Raw genomic sequence first — 27,413 nt, 5'->3', positions numbered from 1 at the left:
TTTGCATGCTTTCCAAGAACTTAATTCTCATGAGTGGCAAGAAAGTAGGCAAGAAAGGCAAAATGTACAGATTAAGCAATTCACATTTATCTCCTACACTGTTGGATGTGTCAGATTACATCCAAAATGGAAGAAAATGTATCTTTTTTGTCAATTCATAGTTGAATGGTGAGTATGACACACCACATGCAACGTTTTAAGAAGGAAGCTCACACCTTGTCAAGGGCAGTTAGGGTTGGGCAGAAATGATGATCTAGCCAGCCACACCCACATCCTGTGGAAGAATGAAAAACCTATAAATCATTGGATGCACTTGATTTAACTCCATGTAAGTGAAGTCCTTCTTGTCTGATATCATTCTGGTAAATCTTCGCCATACCTTCCTAAAGTGGGGTGCCCAGAATTGGATGCAATTCTCCAGTTGGGAGCTTGCGGGGATGGGGGGGGGGGGGCATCAATGATTTATAAATGTTTAGCACAACTTCTATGCTGTTGTACTTTATGCCTCTGATTAGAAATTCAAGGATCCTGGAAGCTTCTTTAACGGCCTTAATTTGCCCTGCCATCTTCAAATAGTTGTGTATATGCACACCCAGGTTTCTCTGTTCCTGCATCCCCTTTGCAAATGTTTATATTTGACTGTCACAGGGAAAGAAGCGTCTACAGCAACCGAATTTCCCATCACAATTATAACCAGCCTCAACCAGAAGTTCTGTCGAAGGGTCATGAGGACTCGAAACGTCAACTCTTTTCTTCTCCGCCGATGCTGCCAGACCTGCTGAGTTTTTCCAGGTAATTCTGTTTTTGTTTTCAACCAGAGAAGAGCGCGCGCAGGGAGCGGGTTCGATGATGCCAGGGCGCGCGTTGGGTGTGACGCGGCGCGGCGCGCGCGCACAGACACGCGGGGGAGGGGAGGGGAGGGGCGCGCGCGCACACGCGGGGGCGGGGCGGGGCGCGCGCGGGAGTTCGCTGCGAGAGGGCAAAGCGATCGGGAGTGTTGGAGCCTGTCAGTTAGTGTGGAAGAAGCCCAGCAAACACAAGGCCAGTCTTCGACGGTGAGAGTGAGGGGATTTTAATAATTCGGGAGCTGAGCTTCGAGCTGCTGGGCGGTTTGTAAAAAGAGCTTCATTTTGCAGATTGTTGATCTGGTGGGGAGGGTTTGCCGATGATCGGGAGGGAAAAGGCCTCGATAACTACTAGTCACTGCAGAGGGAATTATAGGCGCAGGTGATCGTGCTGGGGAACAGGGGCAGGAGACAGTAAGTGACTAGTGTAGATTGTTATTTAATCAAACCCATACTGTCCCGCCCTACCCGAGAAAAAAGTTTAAAGGTGAGAGTTTGTTTTGGGAGTTTTCTAGTTGCATCAAGTGACGCAACTGTGTTGGTATGTGTTCTGGGTTCGGCTTTGCCTTGTTCTGTGTTACAAGCGACGTGCATGTCCGGTTCCAACCTGCAAACTGACACCGTGTTCACCATGTTGTACGGTTTCCAAAAAAAATAGTGGAAGCTTCTCATTTATTCCAAGGTCACAGATCCGTCTGCGCGGTCACAATAGTATTTGTATAACGTGAACGGAAGTTCTCCGCCTGTTCCAGGTCTTATGATTGCAGGTTAAAAAAAAACTATCGCGCAAGGTTTTCATGTCCACTTCAAGGTCTTGGATGCAATTTGTTTCTGAATGTCATAAACCAGCAATGTGGTGCAGTTTAAAAACCGCCAGCAAGGTTAACTGGCTCATTAATCACTCCCTTATCTTGATGAAGCTGAACTTCAGGTGGGACATACAGTTTTTTTTCCCACAGAGGGGCTTATACATTCGCGATTCTGGGGAAGGGTGGGTGGATTCTGTGTATTGGTTTTAAAAAGGATGGGCTTTTATTTCAGAAGTTTTACAAGATCATTTTTGCCCAAATGTGCTTCTGTTGATAAATTCTATATATGGGCGTATTTATTGTTGAACAGTAACCCGGTTAACCGATATTAAAGATTGCGTCAGTGTTCCACCTCATTTCTGAAGTAGATCTACTTGGAAGTTTTAAGTATTTTGCTGGCTGTAACAAGGTGTGTTCCATGGGGATCATATTACATTTGTTGGGAGATGGTGGCGTAGTGGTAATGTCATTGACTGGTAATCGAGAGACCCAGGCTAATGTCCTGAGGACAAAAACAAAAAAAATGCTGGAAAAACTTAGCACATCTGACAGCACCTGTGAAGAGAAAGACAGAGTTAATGCTTCGAGTCTGTATGACTCTTCTTCAAGAACAGTATTTTGACTTTATCTTAATGTCCTGGGGAGATGGATTCAAATCTCACTATGGCAGCTGGTAGAATTTAAACTGAATAAATCTGGAATATAAAGCTAGCCTCAAGTATATGTGACCATGAAACTATCAGTTGTTATAAAAACTAATCTGGTCCTTTAGGGAAGGAAATTTGCAGTTCTTACCTGGCATGGCTTACATGTGACTCCAAATCACAGCAATGCAAACCACTCATTTCAAGATAAAAGCAAAATATAGCGGATGCTGGAAATCTGAAACAAAAACAGAAAATGCTGCAGAAACTCAGCATGTCTAGCGGCATCGGTGGAGAGAGAAACAGAGTTAATGTTCTGAGTCTGTGTGACCCTTCTTCAGAGTCACTTATTTTAAGGGCGATTAGGGATGGACAACAAATGCTGGCCTTGCCAGCAATGCCCACAACCCATGAAAAGAATAAAGGAAAAAAAAATTGAAACCGTAACTAATGAAATGACTAAAATCCAACTGAACTTATTTTTTTACTGCTTTACCATGTTTTGTACAAATTTATTAAGTTGAGCATTTTTTTGTACTCTCATTGAGACTCAATAGCTGAGTTCATCATATCACCAGACCTAGTGGTTTTAAAATCAAGTTGATTTCTCTTCCCTAAGCATCCTCCTGTGCCAGAGTCTACATGTTGCAAGTAACAGTGTGAATTTCACAAAATTGAAAGTACCTGAAACATATACATTGATAGTTTTCATTTATATTTACATAAGGCTGTAATCTGGTTTTGCTCATGGTCACAAACTACTTGAAACTTTTATTTTTGTGGTTTAGGGTATCATTTGGAGTTGTTGATTAGACACATTAAAATTTTCTTTTGAGGTCTCCATTGTTTACTCTATCAAGTAGTTCTGTTTAAATTAATACATCCTTTGGCCCAGATTTTGTGGCTGTAATGATGGCGGAACTTGGTGTTCACTGTCATTGCTTCTCTGAAACTACAACTTCTGGAGGCTGCATTTATGCAGTGAAAATTGGAAAGCCAGAAGTTGCAGTCTGTGTTTCTCCAGAGATATAATGTTAAAATCTCTGCATGTGGAAATCACTGAGCTTGATGAGAACTTCCCCTTTTTACTCTAATATTGCTTTGTTAATGAGGTATAACTAGGATTTCAAGTTTACACTAAGTCAGAACTATTGCTGAAAAATCTCTGTCCCTGGTGTTTGTGTAATGTGAAATGTTTCCTTGTTTTTAATCCATGTATTTTACTTCCTAGTTTGCTATTAGAAAATTCTTCAATGTGATTGGCTGCTTACCCTGATGACATCACTCACAGGCCATCTCAAGATCCTTTTGACATGGTTTCTGGTTCAAAGGAATGTTCCTGGTCCCAAAGGAATGGGAAAGGTGCAACATAGAACGATGTGGCACAGGAGGAGGCTATTTAGCTCGTTATGCCTGTCGGCTTTTTGAAACAGCTATCCAATCATTCCTATTCCCCTCCTCTATCTCTGTTGCGCTGCAAATTTTCAGCTACAAATATTTATCCAGAGCCTAACAACTTGCTGCATAAATAATGTTTTCCTCAGTTCTTTGGCTCTTTTCCTCTGATTCTTTTGCCAATTACCTTAAATTGATGTCTTTTGTATAGTGATCTTTCAACAAATTTACGTCACAGAGATTGCTAGATGTGGGCAGGTTTTTTCAAGGTCAACAACGAATGCTATTACTTTACCACTGACAAAATACAGGCCATTAAAAATAGGGTAAGCGATTTGATTGCAGCAAAATTGCTACATATTAAGAGGGTTGTGGAGATAATAGCTACTTTTTGAGCAGTTGTTAATTTTTTTCTAGTTCCATTCAGCATTTTCCCCTCCTTTTTGGCTGCCCTTTTGTTGTGAAAGATGCTATATAAATGCAAGTTTTACTATTCTCTTCCCTCCCCCCAAACAATTTTAATTAGCATATTTTAAAGCCAGTATACAGCCGCTAGTGAAGGAAGTTGTGAGCTGTTCACTGTAACAGATGGTGTACAGTTGGCAATTGCTCACTCCTTTCTGCTCACTGTTTAAAATGAGAGCCGTAGAGCATGTGTGGAGTTTAAGGCTAGCTGGTTATTTAATGGTTAGTTGGTCACAAAGTCAGCTTTGGTTCAAATCTACTTGGCTCACCAGTCCTGTGATTCTTTAATTTTATTTTTAGTGTTTTATACTTCTATAATAATTTTTGCTTTTAACCAAGCATCTCCCATGCTGTTGAAAGTTCAATCAAGCTAAGAAATGCAGAAATTGTATCGGTTGTATGGACAAAACAATGTTTTTATTCATCCTCAGTTTATGCATCGTTGGCAAGTCAGCATTCATTGTCCATCCTTAGTTGCCCTTGAGAAGGGGATAAGTCATTTAATGAAACTCACTAAACCAAGATTAGGTGACTTATTGATGCAATCAACAACAAGGCTGAATGTGGATATTTGATTCTAATTTGTGCACATTGTGCATTCTGATTTTTGTCATTTTTCTTTATTCATTCATGGGATGTGGGTGTCGCTGGCTAGGCCAGCATTTATTTCCCATTTCAGCTTGCCCTTGAGAAGGTGGTGGTGGGCTGCTGCCTTGAACTGCTGCAGTCCATGTGGTGTAGTTACACCCACAGTGCTGTTAGGGTGTGAATTCCAGGATTTTGACACAGCGACAGTGAAGGAATGGCAATATAGCTCCAAGTCAGGACAGTGTGTGGCTTGGAGGGGAACTTGCAGGTGGCAGCATTCCCATGTACCTGCTGCACTTGTCCTTCTAGATGGTAGCAGTTGTGGATTTGGAACGTACTGTTTAATGAGCCTTAGTGAGTTCTTGTAGTGTGTCTTGTAAATGGTACACACTGTTGCTACTGTTCATTGGTGGTGGAGGGAGTGAATGTTTGTGGATGGGTTGTCAATCAACTGGGCTGCTTTGTCCTGGATGTTGTGAAGCTTCTTGAGTGTTGTTGGAGTTGCATAGATCCATACAAGCGGAGAATATTCTGTCACATTCTAGACTTGTGCCTTGTAGATTGTGGAAAGACTTTGGGGAGTCAGGAGGTGAGTTACTCGCCACAGGGTTCCTAGTCTCTGACCTGCTCTTGTAGCCACAGTATTTGGCTTGTCCATTTCAGTTTCTAGTCAATGATAAACCCCAGGATGTTGATAGAGGGGGATTCAGTGATGGTAATGCCATTGAAGGTCAAAGGGCGATGGTTAGATTCTCTCTTGTTGGAGATGGTCATTAACTGTTACTTGCCACTTGTCAGCCCAAACCTGAATTTTGACCAGGTCTTTCTGGCTGCAATTGGACATGGACTGCTTCAGAACCTGAGGAGTTGCGAGTGTTGCTGAACATTGTGCAATTATCAGCGAACATCCTCACTTCTGACCTTATGATGGAAGGAAGGTCATTAATGAAGCAGCTAAGATGGTTGGGCCTAGGACATTATGCTGAGGAACTCCTGCAGTGATGTCCTGGAACTGAGATGACTGACCTCCAACAAGCACAATCATCTTTTGTGCTAGGTATGACTCAAACCAGAGGAGAGTTTTCCCTCTGATTCCCATTGACTCCAGTTTTGCTAGGGCTCCTTGATGCCACACTTGATCAAATTCAGCCTTGATGTCAAGGGCAGCCACTCTCACCTCACCTCTGGAGTTCAGCTCTTTTGTTCATGTTTGAACCAAGGATGTAATGAGGTCAGAAGCTGAGTGACTCTGGCAGAACCCAAACTAAGCATCAGTGAGTAGGTTGTCGCTAAGCAAGTGCTGCTTGATAGCACGGTTGATGACCCCCTTCTGTCACTTTACTGATCGAAAGCAGACTGATGGGGCAGTAATTGGCAGGGTTGGACTTGGTAATTGTCCTTCTTTTGATGTACGGGACATAACTGGGCAATTTTCCACATTGCTGGGTAGAATGCAGTGTTGTAGCTGCACTGGAACAGCTTGGCTAGGGGCACAGCAGGTTCTGCAGCACAAGTCTTCAGTATTATTGCAGGAACGTTGTCAGGGCCCATAGCCTTTGCAGTATCCCGTGCCTTCAGCTGTTTCTTGATATCATGTGGAGTGAATCAAATTGGTTGAAGACTGGAACCTGTGATGTTAGGGACCTCAGGAAGAGGCCAAGATGGATCATCCACTCGGCACTTCTGATTGAAAATTGTTGCAAATGCTTCAATGTTTTCTTTTGCACTGATATGCTGCGCTCCCCCACCATTGAGGATGGGGATATTTGAAGAGCCTCCTCCTCCAGTGAGTTGTTTAATTGTCCACTGCCATTCACAACTGGATGTGGTAGGACTGCAGAGCTTAGATCTGATCCGTTGGTTGTGGAATCGCTTAGCTGTATCTATCGCTCGCTGCTTATGCTGTTTTGTAGTCCTGTGCTGTAGCTTCATCAGGTTGACACCTCATTTTTAAGTATGTCTGGTGCTGCTCCTGGCATGTCCTCATGCACTCTCATTGAACTATGGTTGATCACTTGGTCATGGTAGAGTGGACGATATGCCAGGCCATGAGGTTACAGATTGTAGTTGGGTACAATTTTGCTGCTGGTGATGTCCCACAGTGCCTCATGACTGCTAGGTCTGTTGAAAATCTATCCCTTTTAGTATGTTGGTAGTGCCACATAACGTGATGGAGGGTATCCTCAATGTGAAGACTGGACTTTATCTCCACAAGGACTGTACAGTGGTCATTCCTACCGATACTGTCATGAACAGATCCATCTGTGGCACGCAGGATGGTGAGGATGAGGTCAAGAATGTTTTTTTTCTTGTTGGTTCCTCTGCCTTCGTGGGACCCAGAATTAATGTTGATGACTCCCAGGGCAATTCCCTCCTGACTGTATACCACTGTGCCACCACCTCAGGGGTGGTGATGGTGGTGTTTGGGGCATTTTCCATGAGGTATGATTCCATGGGTGTTATACATGTATGTCCATGTATACATGGTGTACATCACATGGACGTTCCTATTTTACTTTGTTAACCTGGAAAGATGCCATCTCCTTTAGACTTTGAATCACAAGTCATTCTGACTGAAAAATCAGTATTTCACTGGAAAGTGATTTCTGTGCTAAATCAGAGAATATGTCTTTCTGAAGTTTTTCCCCTGTAACCAGATTTTACATTCAAACAGGAAAATGACAACTTAAAGGCTGTTCTTCATAGATGGTGCAGGAGCAGCAAACAAGTGAACTAATTTGAGTCTTGTAGGTGTCTTGTTCCTATACCATTAATCTCAAGAGACCAATTGCAAAACCAGGTGGTTACTTTCCTTCAAATTGTTTCCTATGTAGAGCTGTGGGAAATATGCAGCAGCTTATTTTAGGGAGAGTTAAATTTTATTTCTGTGTTTGCTTGACTAGTCTTAGGGACAGCTCTTCCAATTTTGGCACAAGATATTAGTAATGAGGACTGTGCTGGGTTGACAGATCTGAGTTTGCCAATGTCCTTTCCAATTTCTAGGTCGATGCAGGCTAGCCTGTCTGGTTTGATAGCAGCTAGGCCATTTTCAGCAGTCATTTAAGAGTCAACCACATGTGTCTGGAGGTAGGGACAGCAGATTTTGTTCTCTAAACGACATTTGTGAACCAGATGGGTTTTTGCATTAGACTTTTAATTCCAGATCCTGGATTCAAACCCGGGCCCCCAGAGCTTTACTGTGGGTTTTTGGATTACTAGTCCAGTGACAATACCACTATGCCACCACCTCCCCATATGCTAATGGAGGTCCTGAGCAGAATGTAAGTGTTACTGTACATGGAGGAAGAAGTCATCCTACCATGTTTCTCACTTTGCAGCATTTGGTGCAACTGCCACCTGTAGGATAAGTGTTAATTGAAGAGATTTCCATTACACTACTGATCTTTATGCTGAAATATTTTATTTCTCTCCACCCCTCTACCAGAAACTGGTCACATTAACCCTTGGGGAAGAGTATCAGGCTGGTATTTGAACTTGTGTCTTAATTAAACAGTAATGTTATTTTTTGAAGGAGGAGTGAAAATCAACAGTAAGTATCAAAAAAACCCACCAGCATGAAGAAACAATGAAAGGAGCCTTTAGTAGACATTGATCTGCAATGTTCTTAGATATAAAATATCAGTAATCCAGGCATTACTGCGAGTACCTTTATTTTTTAGGGGGAGCTCCCTCCTCTTGATTAATTTAAAAACTATTTATATTTTTCAGGTTTAGTGACTTCTTTCTCAGTTTCAGAGATGTAATTCATAGGTTACCTATATGGCAAGCTTGATGTGATCATCTTTTGGATTAGATTATAATAATTAGTTTATATTAAATTTCAAACTGTCAGATGATGTCTTCAAATTACAATAAAGCAAATAAAGAAATATAACTAATTAGCAGTTAACAAACTAATATTGGTAAAGCAAATAAAACCCTCAATGGAGCAAGTTGCAATATTTTTAATATGCAGCTATTCCCACAATTAAAAAAAAACTGCACTTCAAGTTTTTAAGTATTTGATTTTTTAAAAAGTATATAATTTTGTTAAATACCTAACAACATATTTGTGTTTTAAACATAATTAAAGATGTTAAGTGGATGTGCGTCTATAACCACATTCTTTTTCCAACTCTGCTTATTTCAGATCCTCACCCAGATAAAGACTTACCTAGTAAGTTTAGTAGGACTATAATTCATATATATTCATGAAGCTGGTAGTGATTCTTTTTTTAAAATGCGTAACGTAATATATATTGTAAATGTTCAAGTATTGATTAAAGGGGGACTTCTACTTATTGTAGGAGAACCAGGTTAAAATTGCAGTCTTGTCAAGTTGAGAATTGTGCTTGATTTTCTTCTCCCCCTAGGATTTGAATTTGCCATTTTATGGAAGAGAGAATAAAAGATGCCAACAAGGGAGCGGGACTTCTCTTATTTGTTCAGTCAATTGTAAGGTTTGATGACTTGTTCAAGCTGTGCCAGACCACCCCTCAAACTCCAAATTTTGCATTCCTACTTCAATATTGTGAGGAAATGAGTGAAACATTGCAAACATTTTTTTTTCTTTCCATGCCATTCTGTATCTGGTAAACTGTTATCTCCATTCCTTCAAATTTCATTTATAGTGGTCTTTAGCAAATTGTAAACCATTTCAGTTGCACAATTAAGTAATTTATTGGGATAGAATGAAAATTCAATAATTATGAAAAATGAAGTGACATTTCTAAGCTTTATTTAGAAACTGTAGCTTTCTTGTTTGGATGAGGAAAATACCTGATGCCATTTTTTCACGATTATTTTCATTCAGTGAGTGGTTTCAAAAATAGTTATATTGTCATAAAAATACATCTGGTGTTTGCCTTGCAGATTTTGTTATGCCAGAATCAAACCTTAATGATTATAATTTCACACTATTTGACTTTGGTTGCATTGGTGAAGTGATCCATATTCAAGGAATTTATTCTCTATTTTCTTGTGCTTAGGAACTTTTTCACCATGATGTGCTGAGCAATTATAGCTTTATTTGTTCAGTGGAATGTTGAATGGTTCAAACTGCAATGATCATTAACCTTGAAAGATATTCTTTTAAATATTCTTGAATAACCTATAAATTCTTTGAAGCATGTGCTGATTTTGTAGAATAATACATCTGAGTCAGGCAATTGTCCCATGCAGTAAAGCAATTGTTATATAATTTCCAAAACATAGATTTTCAATAATTGCTCTGCACACAGCCTCTTAGTTTATCTGAAACTCTTTATCATGGAACTGTCAAAATATAGCTTACTTTATATCAGAATATGCTTTTGAGATTAAATGCAATGTTGATTTTTCCATAAAATTACAGGCTGACAGTATGTTATCTTCTTCTATTTAATATGTATCTCCTTCTATTTAATATGAGAAAGAGAAAAATTCCAAGGGAAGGACCCACCATCCGTGGTTAAGTAAAAAAGTTAATGATAGTATCAAACTTAAAGTAAAAGCATATAATTGTGCAAATTGGGCGGCAGGTCAGAAGATTGGACCAAATGGAAAAAAAAAGCATGACTAAAAGATTAATAAGGAGGGAAAAATTAGAGTATGGGACAGATAGTAAGAGTTTCTATAGATATTTTAAAAAGAAAAGAGTTAATAAAGTGAGCATTGGTCCTATAGAAAGTGAGTTTAGGGAGTTAATGGAAAATAAGGAGATGGCAGATGAATTGAACAGTTATTTTGCATCAGTCTTCACTATAAAGGATACAGGTAATATCCCAGAAATGGCTGTAAGTCAGGAACTGGAAGGGAAGGAGGAACTCAAGAAAATTACAGTCACCAGGGAAGTGGTACTTGTCAACCTGCAGTTCCCACAATTTGCAAAGTCCCGGGTCCTGATGGATTTCATCCTATGGCCTTAAAAGAAGTGGCTAGTGAGATAGTTGACGTGTTGATTTAATTTTCCAAAATCCACTAAATTTGGGGAAGGTTCCATTAGATTAGAAAATAGCTAACATAATCTCTTTATTCAAAAAGGGAGGGAAACAGAAAGCAGGAAAATATTGGCCAGCTAGCTTAACATCTATCATAGGGAAAACTTTAGAAGCTATTATTAAAGACTATAACAGGACACTTGGATACATTCAAAGTAATCAGGCAGAGTTAATATGGTTTTGTGAAAGAGAAATAATATTTAACCAATTTATTGGAGTTCCTTGAAGAAGTAAGAGGGGCTGTAGATAAAGGGGATCCAGTGGATGTACTGTACTTAGATTTTCAGAAGATATTTGATAAGGCGTCTCATCAAAGGTTATTGTAGAAAATAAAAGCGTATGGGGTAACATATTGGCATGAATAGAAGATTGGCTAACTAACAGGAAACAGATTAGGCACATAAATGGGTCTTTTTCTGTTTGACAGGATGTAACGAGCAGTGTGCCACAGGGATCAGTGCTGGGGCCTTGACTCTTCGCAATTTATATAAATGATTTGGATGAAGGGATCGATGGTATGGTTGCTAAATTTGCTGACATAAATATAAGAAGGAAAGTAAGTTGTGAAGAGGACATGAGGCTACAAAAGGATATAGATAGGATAGGTGAGTGTGCAAAGATCTGGCAAATGGAGTATAATGTGAGTAATTGTGAAATTGTCCATTTTGGCAAGAATAATAAAAAAGAAGCATATTATCTAAATGGTGATAGATTGCAGAGCTCTGAGATTCAGAGGGATCTTGGTGTCCCAGTGCATGAATCGCAAAAGGCTAGCGTGCAAGTGCAGCAAGTAATTAGCAAAGTTAATAGAATATTACTATTTATTACAAGGGGAATCGAATGCAAAAGAAGGGAGGGTATGCTTCAGTTATACAGGGCATTAGTGAGACCACATTTGGAGCACTATATATATTGGTCTCCTTATTTAAGGAAAGATGTAAATACGTTGGAAGCAGTTCAGAGAAGGTTTACTAGATTAATATCTGGAATGGGTGGGTTGTCTTGAGGAAAAGCTGGGCAGGTTAGGCTTGTATCTGCTGGAATTTAGAAGAGTAAGAGGCAACTACATTGAAACATATAAGATCCTGAGGGGACTTGACGGTGGATGTGGAGAGGATGTTTCCTCTTGTGGGAGAATCTAGGACGAGGGGTTGCTATTTAAAAATAAGGGGGTCGCTCATTTAAGACAGAGATGAGGAGAAATTTTTTCTGAGAGTTTTGAGACTTTGCAATTCTCTTCTTCAAATGTTGGTTGAGGCAGAGTCTTTGAATATCTTTAAGGCAGAAGTAGATAGATTTTTAATAATTAAGGAGGTGAAAGGTTATCAGGGGTATATGGAATGTGGAGTTGAGGTAAAAATTAGCTCAGGCATGATCTTATTAAATGGCAGAGCAGACGTGAGGGATCGAGTTGTCCCCCATTCATATGTATGTTCATATCTATCAATCAGTATAATGGTATGGTAGCATTGTGGTTGTGTTGCTAGACTAGTAATCCTGAAGAATGGAATAATAATCCAGAGACATGAGTTCTGTTCCCACCATGGCAAGTAGGAAGTTTAAATTCAGATAATTAAATACATTTAAAATAAAAAGCTAGTATCATTAAAGGGGGCCATGAAACAACTGGATTTTTATAAAAACCCACCTGGTTTACAAATATGCTTTTTAAGGAAGAAAATTTACCATCCTTATATGATCTTGCCTGCATGTAACTCCAGACACACAGCAATGTGGTTGCCTACTAACTGTCTAGCAAACCATTCAGTTGTATCAAACTGCTACATGAAACTGACAAACACATAAACTGGACCACCTGGCGTTCACCTAGGCACTGGACCTGTAGCCCACTCAACCCTTCAATGTTCTCCTCCCTAACATTTGGGGGATTCGTACAAAAATGGGACATCGGTCCCACAGAATAGTTAAACGACAGCCTGACATCATACTCCTCCTTCACCACCCCTGGTTATATTTTGTCCCACTGGCAGGTGAGACCCGCCAGAGGTGGTGGTGCAGTGGTGTACAGCTGGGAAGGAGTGGCTTTGGGCCATTCAGACCTGAAATCTTAACTCTGTTTCTTTCCACAGATGCTGCCTGACATGAATATTTCCTGTGTTTTCTGTTCTTATTTCAGATTTCCATCATTTGTAGTATTTTGCTTTTATGGAGCAAAATATTGTTTTGTTCCATGTCTACAGTTTGTAAGTGTTAAAGTCCATAACTTCCAGTCAAATCAAAGCTGTGAAGCAACAAAAAAATGCTGGAAATACTCAGCAGGCCAGGTTGCATCTGTGGAGAGAAGCAGAGTTAATGTTTCAGATCAATGATCTTTCATCAGAACTGAAGAAATATAGAAATGTAAGAGTTTTTAAGTCAGTAGAAGGGGGCAGGGGCAACAAAAACAAAACGGAAGCTGGAGAACAGGCGAGAGGAGATAAAAATAGATTTCATGATGCAAAAGCCAAGTGAGTGGTAATGTATATAGTGAAGAAAGAAAGATTGTGTGCCGGTGAGTCATGGATGTCTATGTAGCAGCCATCAGAATGTAATTTGGAGGGATTAAAAAAAGAAACGAGCAAACCAGAAGAAAAATATACAGAGTAAGATGGAAGCAGAAGTTATGGTCTAAAGTTGTTGACCTCAGTATTGAGTTGGGAAGGCTGTAGGCGAAAGGTGAGGTGTTCTTTCTTGTGCTTGTGTTGAACTTCATTGGAATACTGTAGCAGGTCATGGACAGAAAGGTCAAAATGGGAGCAAGGTAGAGAATTAAAATGACAGGCGACTTGTGGTCACCCAGTCTATGACTGGTCTTCCCAATCTAGAGTAGACCACATCATGAACAGCAAATACAGTATACTAGATTAAAAGAAGTAGAAGTAAATCGCTGTTTCACTTCGAAGGAGTGCTTGGGCCTTGAATGGTGAGAAGGGAGGAGGTGAAAGGGCAGATGTTGCATCTCCTGCACTTGAATGGAAAGTTGCTGTAGGAAAGAGGGATGCTAGGAGTATTTGGTAGTGGCGTCATGCTTGAGCTGGCAAAAATGACCTCCATTGAATATGGGGGCTGAAGGGGTCGAGAATATGGTTCTGGGAGTAAGGGAAAGGGGTGAGAGCTGAAGTGCTTGAAATGTATTAGACACCCTGGAGGGCCCTGTCAATCACACTGGGTGGGAACTCTTGGTGGAAGTATAAGAAAAACATATCAGAAGTGCCTGTGTGAAAGATCACATCACCAGAACAGATGCAACTGAGACAAAGAAGCTGGGAGAACAGAATGGAGACCTTACAAGAAACAGGGTTTGAGCAAGTTTAGTCAGGGTAGCTTTAGGAGCCTGTGCGTCTGCAGGAATTTAGTTGATAACCTATCTCCAGAAATGGAGACAGAGGTCAAGGATTGAAGAGTATAGTATATAGTACACACTGCTGCCACTGTGTGTCGGTGGTGGAGGGAGTGAATGTTTAAGGAGGTGGATGGGTGCTCATCAAACATGCTGCTTTTGTCTGGTGTTGAGCTTTTTGAGTGTTGCTGGAGCCACATTTATCCAGGCAAGTGGAAAGTATTCCATCACACTCCTGATTTGTGTCTTGTAGATGGTGGACAGACATTGCGAAGTAAGGCGTTACACGCTGCAGAATTCCCAGTCTCTGACTTGCTCTCAAAGCCACAGTATTTATATGGCTGGTCCAGTTCAGTTTCTGGTCAGTGGTAATCCAAGGTTGTTGGTTGGGGAATTCACCGATGGCCATGCCATTGAATGTCAAGGTAGATGGTTAGATTTTCTCTTGTTGGATGTGGTCAGTGTCTGGCGCGAGTGGTGTGAATATTACTTTAAACTTGGTTCGATCAATAGACATTTTTGTATAGCAGGAACAACAATGCTGAGTGCGTTGGGGAGAGACCTATGGTTTTAAAACTTATGTGTGATTTGAAGAACAGACATTTTTTTTTCTGCTCCTTAGGCTGTGGGTAAGTGTTTTGAGTTTCCTGAATGATGTAAACTTCAATTGTAGTGTATTGTGCAATTCCACACAGATTAAAACATCTGGAGTTGGGAGAGAGTCTAGTTTTTAATCCTAAAATATGCAATGAAGATAGTTGTTTAAAAATGCATTTGAAGCTGCCAGATGGGGGATATGCGTCAGTTTTGTGTAAAGCCCTTAAGGGTGGGTTGGGGGTTGTTCTTTGAAATTTTACTGTAAGAGTACTTGCAACATAGCACAGCAATCTGGTATGACGTCAGACTATTGAATATACTGAACACATTTCATTGAGTCACATTAAATTTAACTCTGGACAACCACTTTTTAAAAACTTGTCCATTTCAATTGTAAACGGGTACACAGCCTGTTTGGAGAGTGTGGTCTGCAATGAAGCATTCACGCTGCTGCTGGTCCATGTGACTGAAGTGCGATTTTAATTCTACTCAATTTAAAAAAGGGTGGAGTAGTCAGTTTCTGGGTTAAATAGAAATCAGAAACCACAAACAAAGGTATTTTAAGATGACTGTACACTTTACAACCACTGGATTATCAGTACTGGCAATCTATTTTCTGTTGACCTTCAGCTTTATTGATTTGAACATTTGCAGCAGTTTGTTTTCAATTCAAGAGAAGCTTTTAATTTTGAAGTTTTACAGATAATAATGTTTCAGAGATTGCAAATTTGATTATGATAAATCCACCATACCTATTAATATCTTTTTCATATGCTCTAATTGCATTACTGTTTTTTTTACATTTAAAATAGGATGACTCCTGCAAAATCATGACTCCTGCAAATATTAATTTGCTGCTGAACTGACTTAATATCAGCAGTTCTTTGTTCTTCATCACAAGACCTGGTATGCTACTTGATAACATACACACAACCTAGAAATTTAGCAAAAGCTGGCACAGTCCCCAAAAAGTAGCCAACTCAAATACTGTCTTGATTCCAATTGTTAAACTGAGTGGAGTGTGACATGATATTGTTGTATGTTCAACTGTATATAAAGACAACATTTCACCACCCGTAAAAGGCGAAAAAACCCGTGTGTTAAACATCTGAAACAAATAATGCTGGAAGACAGAGCTGGTCAAACATCATTTATGGAGAGAACTGGTACATTACTGTTTTGAGATAATACAATATTGTAGATGAAACAAATAAATTATACAAAAGTATGTTTTCTCACTGGCTGTTTTAGAACTTTCTGAAGCACTGAGCACTGAGGTACAAGATTTATTTTCTAGGAGTACCAAAAAGACAAGATTCCAAGAAAATTTTGATACTTAACACTAATATTTTTCTATTTTTTTGGAGTAGATTTTTAAAAAATCTTGCAGTTACAGGAAGCTAATGGAAGATTTACTTCCTATAACACCCCGATTTATCTCCAGAATTGTGTTTGTCATACCTGCGTCTCAGACAAACTTATTTTATGTTCACCTTTAATGAGTCCTCCCAGCTCCACCTCTGAGGCAGCTGACACTATTGCATTTAATCATATTTTTGTCCCCTAGTAATTATGAGAAATTACATGGCTGCTTCTGAGGGATTCAGTTTCTGCTGTAAAAGCATCTGTTTGAAGCTTGAAACACAAATGTTTGTAGGCTTTTTAGAAACGCCTGTAATGTCAGAATTTCCTCTACTGCTCTTCTCTTCAGAATACAATATCTCTTGTACTGAGCATTTTTGTAAGGACTAAGTTACCAAACAAGTTAACTGCCAATTACTTAGCAAAAACAAGAGTAAGTTATTGAAGTAAATTCAAAGAACAGTATCTTTGGTTCTGATATAAAGTTGATTCAAAGTACGTTTTCTTATCAGTCAGGTATACCTAAAAGTTAGAAAGAAAACTTCAGATTCATTCATAGCCAATAGGTTTTTTTTAAGTGTTACAGAGAATTAGGTGATCTGTGTCTGTTGAGTTCCATGAAACCTACCAAATGTTCTACACATGCAAAATATAAGGTGTAGGAAATGGATTTGTGTTGACGTTGCATATTCTAAATCATGCTATGTTACATTTGCTGGGAATTTATATGTTGGACAATGTTTTTACAAGGTGGGTAAGTAGTGGTATTTTAGAATGTATTGTTATGAAATGGATTTGAAATAAAGGACTCTCTCTTCAAAGAAAGAACAAGGTGCCTCAAAGTGCTTTACAGCCAATGAGTTACATTTGAAATGTCATTTTGTAGGCAAAACCAGCAGCAAATTTCCAAACTGCTGGGCCCCAAATACAACAATGAACTGAACAACTAGTTAACCTATTTTTGGTTGGTGGCGTTGGTTACATAGAGGGCTGAATTTGCCCAGGAATGGCTTTCACCATTGGATTGCCACTCTGTTCCTTGCACCGGCGCTCCACGTTTCTCACCAGAATTCTGATTTGGCCCCTCCTCAAATGTGGAGTGTAGAGTGCTCCTTCATAGCGCAGAAGGGTTGGGGAAAGCCAAGGCATACCAATTTTTTTTACAGCACTAGCTGCTATATGTGTAAGGCCCCAAAGCCACTTTGAGAGAAGGTAATTTTGTAAGGAAACTGGGTGAAAGAATAGGCTGGCAGGTGGATGGGTGAGGGTGTGGAATGAGTTGTGTAGTAGGGTTGGCGGTGTTTTGGGTGGTTGGTGGGCAGGGGAGGTGGTTAGGGTAGTTGGGTGGTCACTGGAATAGTCGAATGAGGGATAGCCAGAGGGCTTGAGGGGATAATGGTGAGTCAAGGGGGTGTGGGGTAGGGGGAGTCAGTAGTATAGTTAACTGGTTTTAATCCCTCTAACTTTTCTTGGAAAACTTTTCTGCAAAGTCAGTCGGAACCATCCAAAGTCTCCGACTTTAACTCAGAGTTTACGAGATTTCTAAATGCAGGACAACTGCCCATAGAAGCCTTAACTTCCCGGGCAGTTCTTGTGTTGTCAGTGCCTGGGAACTTCCAAGGGGTCCCCTAGCACATCTTGTTTACGGGGATACCTATGGGCTGAGACCGGAGTTCGGATGTTCTGGGCCAGAATTACATATGATATACTGAAGAGAAGCAGACTGTTTGGCCCAACTGCTCCATGCTGGCATTTATGCTTCACTTGAGCCTTTTCCAATCCTTTCTCATCTAACCTTATGAATAAAGCACTCTCTCTCTCTCTTCCTACAAGGAAAACTAATGATGAAAGAAAATCAAAAAAATATGTTAAACATACAGAGTTCAATCTTTGAGCAATTATATGCTGTCAGACTATTGTAAGTGGCCATCGTCATCTGACAAGTATTCCTCGGGTGGTTATCTCTGATGCTTTACTCATGAGGAATCACCTGACCTCAATAAGCAGCAAAGCCGAGACATGTCGCCCTCTGAGGAGTTGTGGATTGAATCCCAAACTCATTGAGAAGTGACCCTCATAGATTTTTGGGGGAGTGTTATGACCCAGCAGTTGGTAAAGCTGAGTTATTTAAAAATCCCAGAGGGATACTTTAAACAACAGTCATAACCTATATTTTTAAGTGGTACGTTTGAGATGCAACTCTGAATTCAGGAATCAGACCACCAGTTATCGAGAGGTTTTATACTAAACTAAATGAAACATTTTATTAGCTTACACAAGTTAAATATATACACATGGCTACAAATTACTACTATCATGACTTTTAACAAATTCCCAAACTAATCTCCATTAAGTCAACAGCAACCCATAGACTTAACAAGACACCAGGCAAAGCATTTTCACTGTACAAATCCAAAATGAGGTTCTTTCACTTTGGTTCCTGTGGAGACAGCTGTAGGCTTACAGCTGCTTTGATCTTACATTGCCCCTGCCCTGCACACACGAACATTGCTATCGGTTATATCCAGCACATCTCATTGAATCACCAGCCCCTTTGAACTCCACCTCTTTTACAATAAAGCCCCTTTCATAGTACCAATTTTATTAGTAATACAAAAATATTGCTTGGTCTCTGCTAGCTAGGTGCCAGATTTCACCCCACTTCTTGAATGCTCTATTCAAAAAATGCAAATGCACTCTACCCCTTTTACAACTCAAAACTAGTACACATCAAAGCACCCAGACTAGCTGTCTTTAATCCAATTAAGACACACCCACAGACTAAACCTCTATTTTAAAAGAATAATATATACAGCAATAGCTTCATGAAGGGAAGCTTAATGAGGTAATTCATGTTACTTGCATTAGGACAGCTCTGCAAAGAAGTTTTTGAAGTTTATGTCACTGCTAGCAATGTTGCAGAGCATAAAATGGCAAGTATATTCTTGAGAGACTAATTGACCTGCTCTGTTCCCTATGTATTTTAAATTACTTTGCAAGACAAAGTGATGGTTGACAGCCAGCAGAGAATACCTAATTGTTATGGGAGGTAGAAATGATCAACAGTATTTGATGAGGCTTATGCATTGGTAACCAAGAAAAATTAAACTCAGGAATGTTGCTAATGGTAACATGGTTGCAATGCAATACTGAGTCCATTAAGTATAATCTGTGGTAAAAGTTGTTGGTACATGTATCATGTGGCATTCACAGGACAGAATCTAGCTAAATTTTTTGTTTGATTTGATTTCAAGTTGGTAGTTTAAATGGTTATAAATCTGTAAAAGTATCATGTTTGTTATAAGGGTTAACAAGCCCTTGAATGCTTTATTCAAAAATACAGTTGGAGTTCAATTTTCATTTTAATTCATAGATAAAAAATCATTGACACTAATTTTCTAGTACTTGTCAGGTCATCAAGTTTTTCATGCTATACAGGTGAGTCAAGCTTTCAAATTTCCATTCTTGTGTGATTGTGGCATTAACAATTCAATTTTTTCACAAAAGTGTATTTTTTTAAAAAGTAAGTCTTTTTAAGATCTCTCCCTCTTCCATATTTTCTTGCTCTATATACCATTCCTGGCTGAATGGACAAGCAGTGTTCTCCCAGACCTTAACCTCAAACTAGCTATTAGGAGGTGCTTAACAATAGTAAAATGTCACTCTTATCACCGCACCCAATCACCAGTATTTAAGTAGTTCTGCTCAAGATAGTAGGATTGAAATTAGGAATGCGACATCCAGGTGGTCAGAAACACTGTTATCTAGCTGCCATTGTGCTGGCATTCTAATGATTGTATCATTGAAGTGATGTAGAAATTTAGTTTACCACTTCTTCAGTACATAGCTCTGAAGATGTTTAACCAAAATATATTTAAGGTTTTATTCTTGAATGCAGGAATAGTTGAGTCTCATCAATTTTACATTCTAGCAGAGGATGACTCGTGTCTGAACTATGCTGGCTGGTGCAGAATGTTTCAAAAATTCCATAAGTCATCTAACCACTGCAATATCTGTCTGATTGGATTGGATTTTGAGGCGTAACAAATGAATGCCGTGGATGCTAGACCAGAGAAATAAATCAAGAGTTGTGTATGCATTTTTAAGAATTTTCTTGATAAACATTTGGGGCACAAGATTTTATTGCAGCAGAATTATGATGCACTCGATTTTGTAGCAGCTGACTACAATGTTATTATTTAATTATTACTAGACAAACAGTTTTCTTACAACAGCAGCACCTTTAATATAAAATATCTGAAGGCACTTCACAAGAGCATTATAAAACAAAATATGACGTTGAGCCACATAAGAGATATTAGGTCAAATGACCAAAAACTTGGCCAAAAAGGCAAATTTTAAGGAGCCTCTTAAAAGAGGAAAGTGAAGTAGAGAGATGTAAGAAGAGTATTCCAGAACTTCAGGCCTTACTTTAAAAAGCTGCTATGTTTTCAATGTCATTATATATTACTCTGGGCAATTTCTTTAAAATACGATACTTCATGTTACAAATTACAATAACAGTTGTTTACCACACCTAATTCTCTAACAATAATGCTGTAGCCCACATTCTGAGAATGCGAAGCAGTTTCAGAAATATGTGGACACAAATAAATGGATTAACTCGGGACTTGGATATAACTCCCAAATGCAGTAAAGAAGTGTGAGATCTCTTTTTGCATTGAGTATATATAATTCCAGTCCATTACAAAGCTAACATTTTATAAATGTATTTCTGAGCCATTTTAATATGAGGAGATAGACCTCATTCCTGTTGGTTCTTTCCTAGTTTGAAATAAAAGAAACCAGCCAAGGAAGGTGGCATTTCTACGTAGTTCAGAGCTCTGTTATTTCCAGTCTCTGTGCAGGACACAGACAGCAGCAATGTTACTTTTGCATTATAATACTTTTCACTCCATCCCTTTGAAAATCTGTTAACAATAAAATACGTCTGTCATACAAGCATCACAGCTTTGTTTTGTGGAATATACTGGAAGTTCCAGAATATGATATAAATATTTGTAAATGTTGCAAAGATGTAACAAAAGGCTATAACACAATAGTTCTAATGAGGTTGAAATTTGAGCGTGGTTTATACAGAAACCGGAATCAAGGTACAAATTATCTATTCACATTTATATCTTGCTACTGTCAACAACCTTTGTTGGTGCCTAGCTTGGCATTTGGTTTTGCAACATGTGGCATTAAAATAGAATGATGTAACATTTTACAGGATAAGTTGACCTCTGCACCTTGTGATATGTGCTTCCACCATGTGAACTGTGAATTTATAATCTATTCCTATACATCTTTAAATATGGTAAAGAACTATTTAAATTAATTAATTGACATTTTTTTGAAAACTTAATGCTTTTTGTATTGTTAATCATATTTTAGTAGAGAATAAATAGGACAGTTAGACAAATGAGCAGCTAATTTTGCTGCAGCTCAAAATTCAAAGAAACTTTTGCATTTATTTAGCAAAAATTCTATTATCCTGTGTACCACGACAATTCCCTTTTGAAAATGTCCCTTCTGGCCTTGGAAAGCTACACTTGTGCAATTTCTTGGTTGAAATCAACAGTGGGTAAAGTTGCATGAAGTGGAAACAGCTGTCTATTGCACTAGCCAAATTTGTCTTTTAAATTGTTGGCTCTTCAAAATAACTTTATCTTAATCCTAAACCTGGAAATCTTAAGTTTTGTGACACACAGTGTATGAGTTTGAATTTTTTGTACACAGGATGCTATACCATAATTTTTTTGATAAAACGTATTTGGGGATGGATGGTGTAATTGTGCTTGGGGCACAACTGTCAATCTGAACACACTGTGCTCTGTTGTGTTGGTTTTCCGAAGTGAAGTTGTGGTTCAAGTTTCTGCTCACTCATTTGTGTAAGCACAAATGTAAAATCTTCCATGGACTAGTACAATCGGGCAGTGTTTTAGAATATGACCCCCCCCTTTATTAAAAAATATTCCTTGATGTATTTGGTGCAGTCTTATTTATACAGCTGGAAATAGGTTTATCGCAAAAAATAAGGGTCTCAAGTGTCTGTACAGCATAAATATAAGTTGTTGTCTAATCAATCATCCGAGTAACCAGATTTTAAATAATTGAACATAAACTGTATTGTTCTAGTTTCACTGGTGCCCAGTAGTCAGTTTCTTTTTAGTAATTTTTTTCTTAATATTTTAAAAGTTTTAAAACTAATGACTTTTTACCAAAGAATCATTTTAATTTGAAGAGCATATTTGAACAGTTGCAAGCAGACACAATTGGCAGACACATGCCATGTTCATTAATATGATCTGGAGGCCTGGCTGGTTTTGTGGGTGGGGCTGGTTTCCTGTGTGATGTTTTTAAATCAGCACAAAAGATCCTGGAATCTGGATATATGCTGAAGATTACTTGTACTTTAAATTCATTGATCTTTTATGCTGGTTTACCCAATTTTGAGCGAATACTAGCACAAACCATCAGAAGTTTTACCTCAATATTTGGTGGAAAAGCATGAAAGGATTTTAACATAATCCTCAGACTCTTTCTTGGCAGTAAAGCAAGAGGTTGGGATGAAAGTCCTGAGATGAAGAGGGATGGTCATCGAACAAACTTGTGCTGGATGGTTGCACTCAGAAATGGGAGGCTTATCTTGGGTTATGTTGGGACACATATTGTAAATACTCTCAATTGCAGAACACAAAATAACTTATTTTTCCTGAGAAGTACTAAGGCATTTAATGTCCTGTACCAGTAATCTTAAAAACACTTAAGCATAGCTCTCCATTAAGTGCTGGCCCTCATTCTTGCTTCCCTCCCTCCTGACACACTGTCACATGAGTTGGGGGCTGCTTCTTGTGAATAGTGAGTAGAATCCTTGCAAACTGAGTCAGTGCCTTATTATTTCAAAACAAGAAGTGTTTGTTTGGAGAAAGCACCATGAGGACAGGGAATTAGAATTAAACACCGGAAGATTTTGATTAAACAGGAAGTGAGACTGGGTTGGAGTCGAGAAGAGAAACAAAGGATTTAAGAGTGTGTTTGCTTTTTTTTGCTGGCTCTGGATATTGGACTTGTGTGGTGTCATTCCCACAGTGAAAAATTGGCTATCTATGTTGGATCTGGAGGATAGATTTAGTGAATTAAATCAAGATAATTTTTTTTTCTTTTGGTTATGTAAATTTTAGTTGTTAGGTTTGTGTATGTAAGGCTTGCTAATCACCCTGCTCATCTTTATGGTTCAGCCATATCCTCATAAACCTGTATTTAAATCTTCTCACATTGTAATGTTCCTAATGTCATTTTCTGTTTGTATCCTCTTAATGTAAATTGAATTTTCAAGGATAACATTGTGATAGTGGTCAGGCCTGGTAAATGCAGTCTATGCAGCCACTGGTTATAATGATTTTCTGCCTAGAAAGAAAGTCCACCTGGTAAAATTAAAGGACTCGGGCTGGTCTGTATTCGCTGAAGATATTTCATTACAGACTGGAAATTAAGTAATTTAACCGTCCTCCAGAGCTGCAGTCAAGGAATGTGAAATTTTAAATGCTTCTTTCAGATGCCGCCTTTTTTTTTCTCCCCCATGCCTGAGCAGGGGAATGCACACAGGAACTCACTCCATTGAGTGTCAAACGTGGGTCTTGTACACTCGAGCTGAAAACTAATAAATTATTTGTGATGAAAGAAATGTACCCCAGGTACTTTAGAAGCCATGAAAGTAATTTAACAGCTATTTTGACAAGTCAATGACATTGGGGAAGTTCCAACAGACTAATTACAGGTAAAATGTAACATAGAAACTAGGAGCAGGAGTAGGCCATTCGGCCCTTTGAGCCTGCTCTGCCATTCATTATGATCATGGCTGATCATCCAACTCAATAGCCTGCTCCCATGTAGTTCACACATTCAGAATGGATTCACCTGATGGTTGCAGATCTATTAACTTGTCCTTTGTAATGGAAATTAATAATCAAACAAATAGAAATCTAACTATGTGGAAATAACCAAAAGCTTGGTCAAGCAGGAAGGCTTATGGAGCATTTTAAAGAAAGAAACAAAGGTAGAGAATTGGAGAGATGTAGAGAGGGAATTCCAGAGATTGGGGCCTAGGCAGGCGAAGGCATGACCACCAATAGTAGAACTATTCAAATCTGTAATTCTTATGAGGCCAGAATTAGCTGAGCACAGATATTTTGGAGGATTGTGCAGCTGGAGGAGATTGTAGAGATAGAAGAAGAATCATAGGGACTCAAAACGTTAACTATTTCTCTTTCCATAGCTGCTGCCAGACCTGCTGAGTCTTTCCAATACTCTTTTTATTTGTTGCAGAGATAGAGTTGGGTGATGGAGGGATTTGAAAACAAGGATGAGAATTTTAAAATTGAGGGATTGCTTGACCAGCAACTAATATAGGTCAATGAACATTGGGGTAATAGGTCAGTGGTATTTGCTGAAAGTAAGAACACAAGCATCAGAGATTTGGATCACCTCAAGTTTATGGAGGGTTAAATGTGAGAGGTAAGTGAGGGATGGGTTGGAATAGTTAAGTCTAGAGGTAACACAGGCATTGAAGGTTTCGGCAGCAGATGAGCAGGTGAGGCAGGGCGAAGCCAGGCAGTGTTATGGGCATGGTAATAGGTGGCCTTAGCGATGGCACGGATATGAGGTTGAAAGCTTTTCTTGGTGTCAGATATGACACCAGTAAGGTTGCAAACAGCCCGGTTCAGTGTCAGACTTTTGCCAAGCAAGGGCTGGAATCTGTAGCCAGGGAATGGAGTGCAGACTGAGAAGAATGGAATCAGGCGAGTGTGATCCCACTCAGTTGGAAAACAGTGGAGAGATGTTGGAGGAAGTTAGTGTGGTCAACCAGGTCAAATGCTGCAGACAGGTAGAGAGGTTGAGGAGTGATAGTTTACCTTTGTCACAGTCATACAGGATGTCATTTGTGATTTTGATAAGAGTCTCTTGAAAGGAAAGCATTTAGATGGTATTGAAATCCCATTGCTGACAGGAAATTTTTTGTCCAATCTTCACAATCTGAGTTAAGCCTGCGCAGGCAAGAAGTTTCACTATGTTGTTGGACTTTTTCTAAAATGTGGACATGATTAAAATATATAGCAGGCACTCAGCCTTCTGCAATTGACAAGGTTTTGGATCATCTAGTTTCAAAGCAGAAGAGTTGTTGATGGACTGCACTGAAGCTGTTGTCAGGCCTTTGATGGATAATCTTGATGAATATGAAGGTAGAGATGTGGATCAGTCCATGTTAGCATCTCCATTGAGTGCAATTTTTCAGCTGTGCTTCAAATCTGGATTGTCAATAGCATCCAATAAAGCAATTGGACTATTACTTTGGTTTCTAACTTGCTGTCTTAGGATTTGCCTGTGTGAAGTTGTGTGAACATTGAAAAATTATAATATAATGAAAAAAATGAACCTGCTGCTTATCATCATCTCTTTTCACTCATTCATTAATCCAAACTTTATACTCTTTGAATGATTCAATAGATTTTGTGATCATCCTGCTAGGTAAGAATTTGTACCATGGTATGTGAAGAAATTCTTAAGTTACTGCATAGAGCGAGTTTATTGAGTAGTTGGCATTTCCATCAGAATTCAGTATAAAGTCTTTGGGTTGTCTTATGCCATCAACAGCTATAGAATTATCAGTACTAATGGTGCTTGCTTCTGGCTTGTAATTCATAAACCTAAAATTATTACTTTTTTTATTTGATTTTAGTTATCCACAGAAGACTTTTCAGCTACCAACTAACCAAGTACTTTTGAAAAGTCGATCCTTCTGTCCTGACGTCCCTCACTATTGAAAGGCTCAGGGACTTAGTTCATTCTAACTCTGTGAACAACTTTTTTAATTACCCAGTGCCTTTTATAATAAAAAAATCTGGACATGAAACTGTTAAGATCTCTCAAATGTATGTGCCTGACTTACTTTGACATCAGTTTCTGCTATGTTCATCTGCCAATGTTTGCCAGATCATTTGCTATTTAATAGTGTTCAACATTTGCTCAATTTAAACACAGTAAATAATAGTGCTGTTCACTGCTGAAAAGTGATTCAGTGTAACTGAGACTTCTGAAAAGCAGTTAGATGTTCAACTTTAGTGACTTTTCCACTTAGTGAATGGTGTGCACAACCATGAAGATGCTTCTGGTGGGAGCACATGGCAGCAAGTACAAGATATTGTTGCATCCAAACTCAATTGTTATGTTCTCCTGGCAGCCTCACACCTTCCACCTTCCATAGACTTTAGCTCCTCCAAAACTCTGCCCATGTTCTATCCAGTCCTGTTCACCCATCACCCCTGTGCTCACTGACCTACATTCCCAAACATGCAGCACCTCGTATTTAAAAGTCTCATCCTTGTATTCAAATCCTTGTAGTTTCCGCTCTTTACCTCTGTAACATCCTACAACCTTTTTGAAGGCTCTACATTCCTCCAATTCTGACCTCCTGTGCATCCCTTATTTCGTTTTGCTGCACAATCAGCTATGCCTCGGCTATTAAGGCCCCAAGCTCTGGAAGCCCCTCCCTAAATCCCCCCTCCTCTTTAATCCACCTTCTTAAAGTTACTGGTTTTAGCCAATCGCTTATGTAGTTGATGTCAGATTTTGTCTGATGATTGTATAGGTGTGTATTTGCATAAATCATTGAGTGTTACAGCACAGGTTTAGAGAACAATTAATAAAGCATACAGCATCCTAGGCTTTAATATAGAACACTGGTTTGGCCTTGGCTGGAATTTTGCATCCAGCTCTGAGCGCCACACTTTAGGAAGGCTGTGAAGACATTTGTGTGTGTGAAAAAAAAGATTTATGATAGTTTTAGGGATGAGGAACTTCAGTTACATAGATTGGAGTTGTGACTGTTTTCTTTGGAGAAGAGAAGGTTGAGGGGAGAATTGATAAAGGTATTCAAAATCATGAAGGGTCTCTGGAGAGTAGATAGGGAAAAACTTCCCTTTGGTTGAAGGACTGAGAACAAGAGGAGGCAGATTGAAGGTAACTGGGAAAAGAAGCAATGGCGACATGAGGAATATCTTCATGCAATGAATGGTTAGGATCTGGAATGCATTACGTAAGGCTGTGGTGAGGCAGGTTCAATCGAAGCATTCAGGAGGGAATTGGACTGTTATCTGAAAAGGATGAATGTGCAGGGCTAGGGAAGAAGGTAAGGGAGTGGCACTAGCTAAATTACTCCTATAGAGAGCCAGCGCAGCCCTGGAAGATGCTTTTGGAGGTGGCAACACAAGGGCTCCCTGGGAATTTCCTGGGAAGTTTGGACTTCTGATGGTGAATTCCCCTGTGTCTGGAGCCCTCCAAAACTCTGAGTTAAAGTTGGAGACTTCGGATGGTTCTGACTCGCTTAC

General features: G+C 39.2%; 1 protein-coding gene across 7 annotated transcripts in view; it reads left to right on the top strand.

The window, feature by feature from the left end:
• Positions 1–939: 939 nt before the first annotated feature.
• The window catches only part of LOC121293187 (protein kinase C and casein kinase substrate in neurons protein 2-like), a 123,167-nt gene continuing 96,693 nt past the window's right edge, over positions 940–27,413 (top strand). For 3 of the 7 annotated variants that reach the window (XM_041215984.1, XM_041215983.1, XM_041215982.1), the window contains exon 1: positions 955–1,055. The gene's annotated coding sequence lies outside the window, so the exon portion shown is untranslated. Of the gene's footprint in view, positions 1,062–8,896; positions 8,924–9,119; positions 9,202–27,413 lie in introns of all 7 variants that reach the window. The other 4 variants (XM_041215979.1, XM_041215978.1, XM_041215980.1 and 1 more) reach the window with 4 other exon arrangements.

Source organism: Carcharodon carcharias, chromosome 21 (genome assembly GCF_017639515.1).
Source record: "Carcharodon carcharias isolate sCarCar2 chromosome 21, sCarCar2.pri, whole genome shotgun sequence".
Taxonomy (NCBI): Eukaryota; Metazoa; Chordata; class Chondrichthyes; order Lamniformes; family Lamnidae; genus Carcharodon; species Carcharodon carcharias.
Note: the sequence above shows the minus strand (reverse complement) of the source record. Positions and strands in the feature narration are given on the sequence as shown.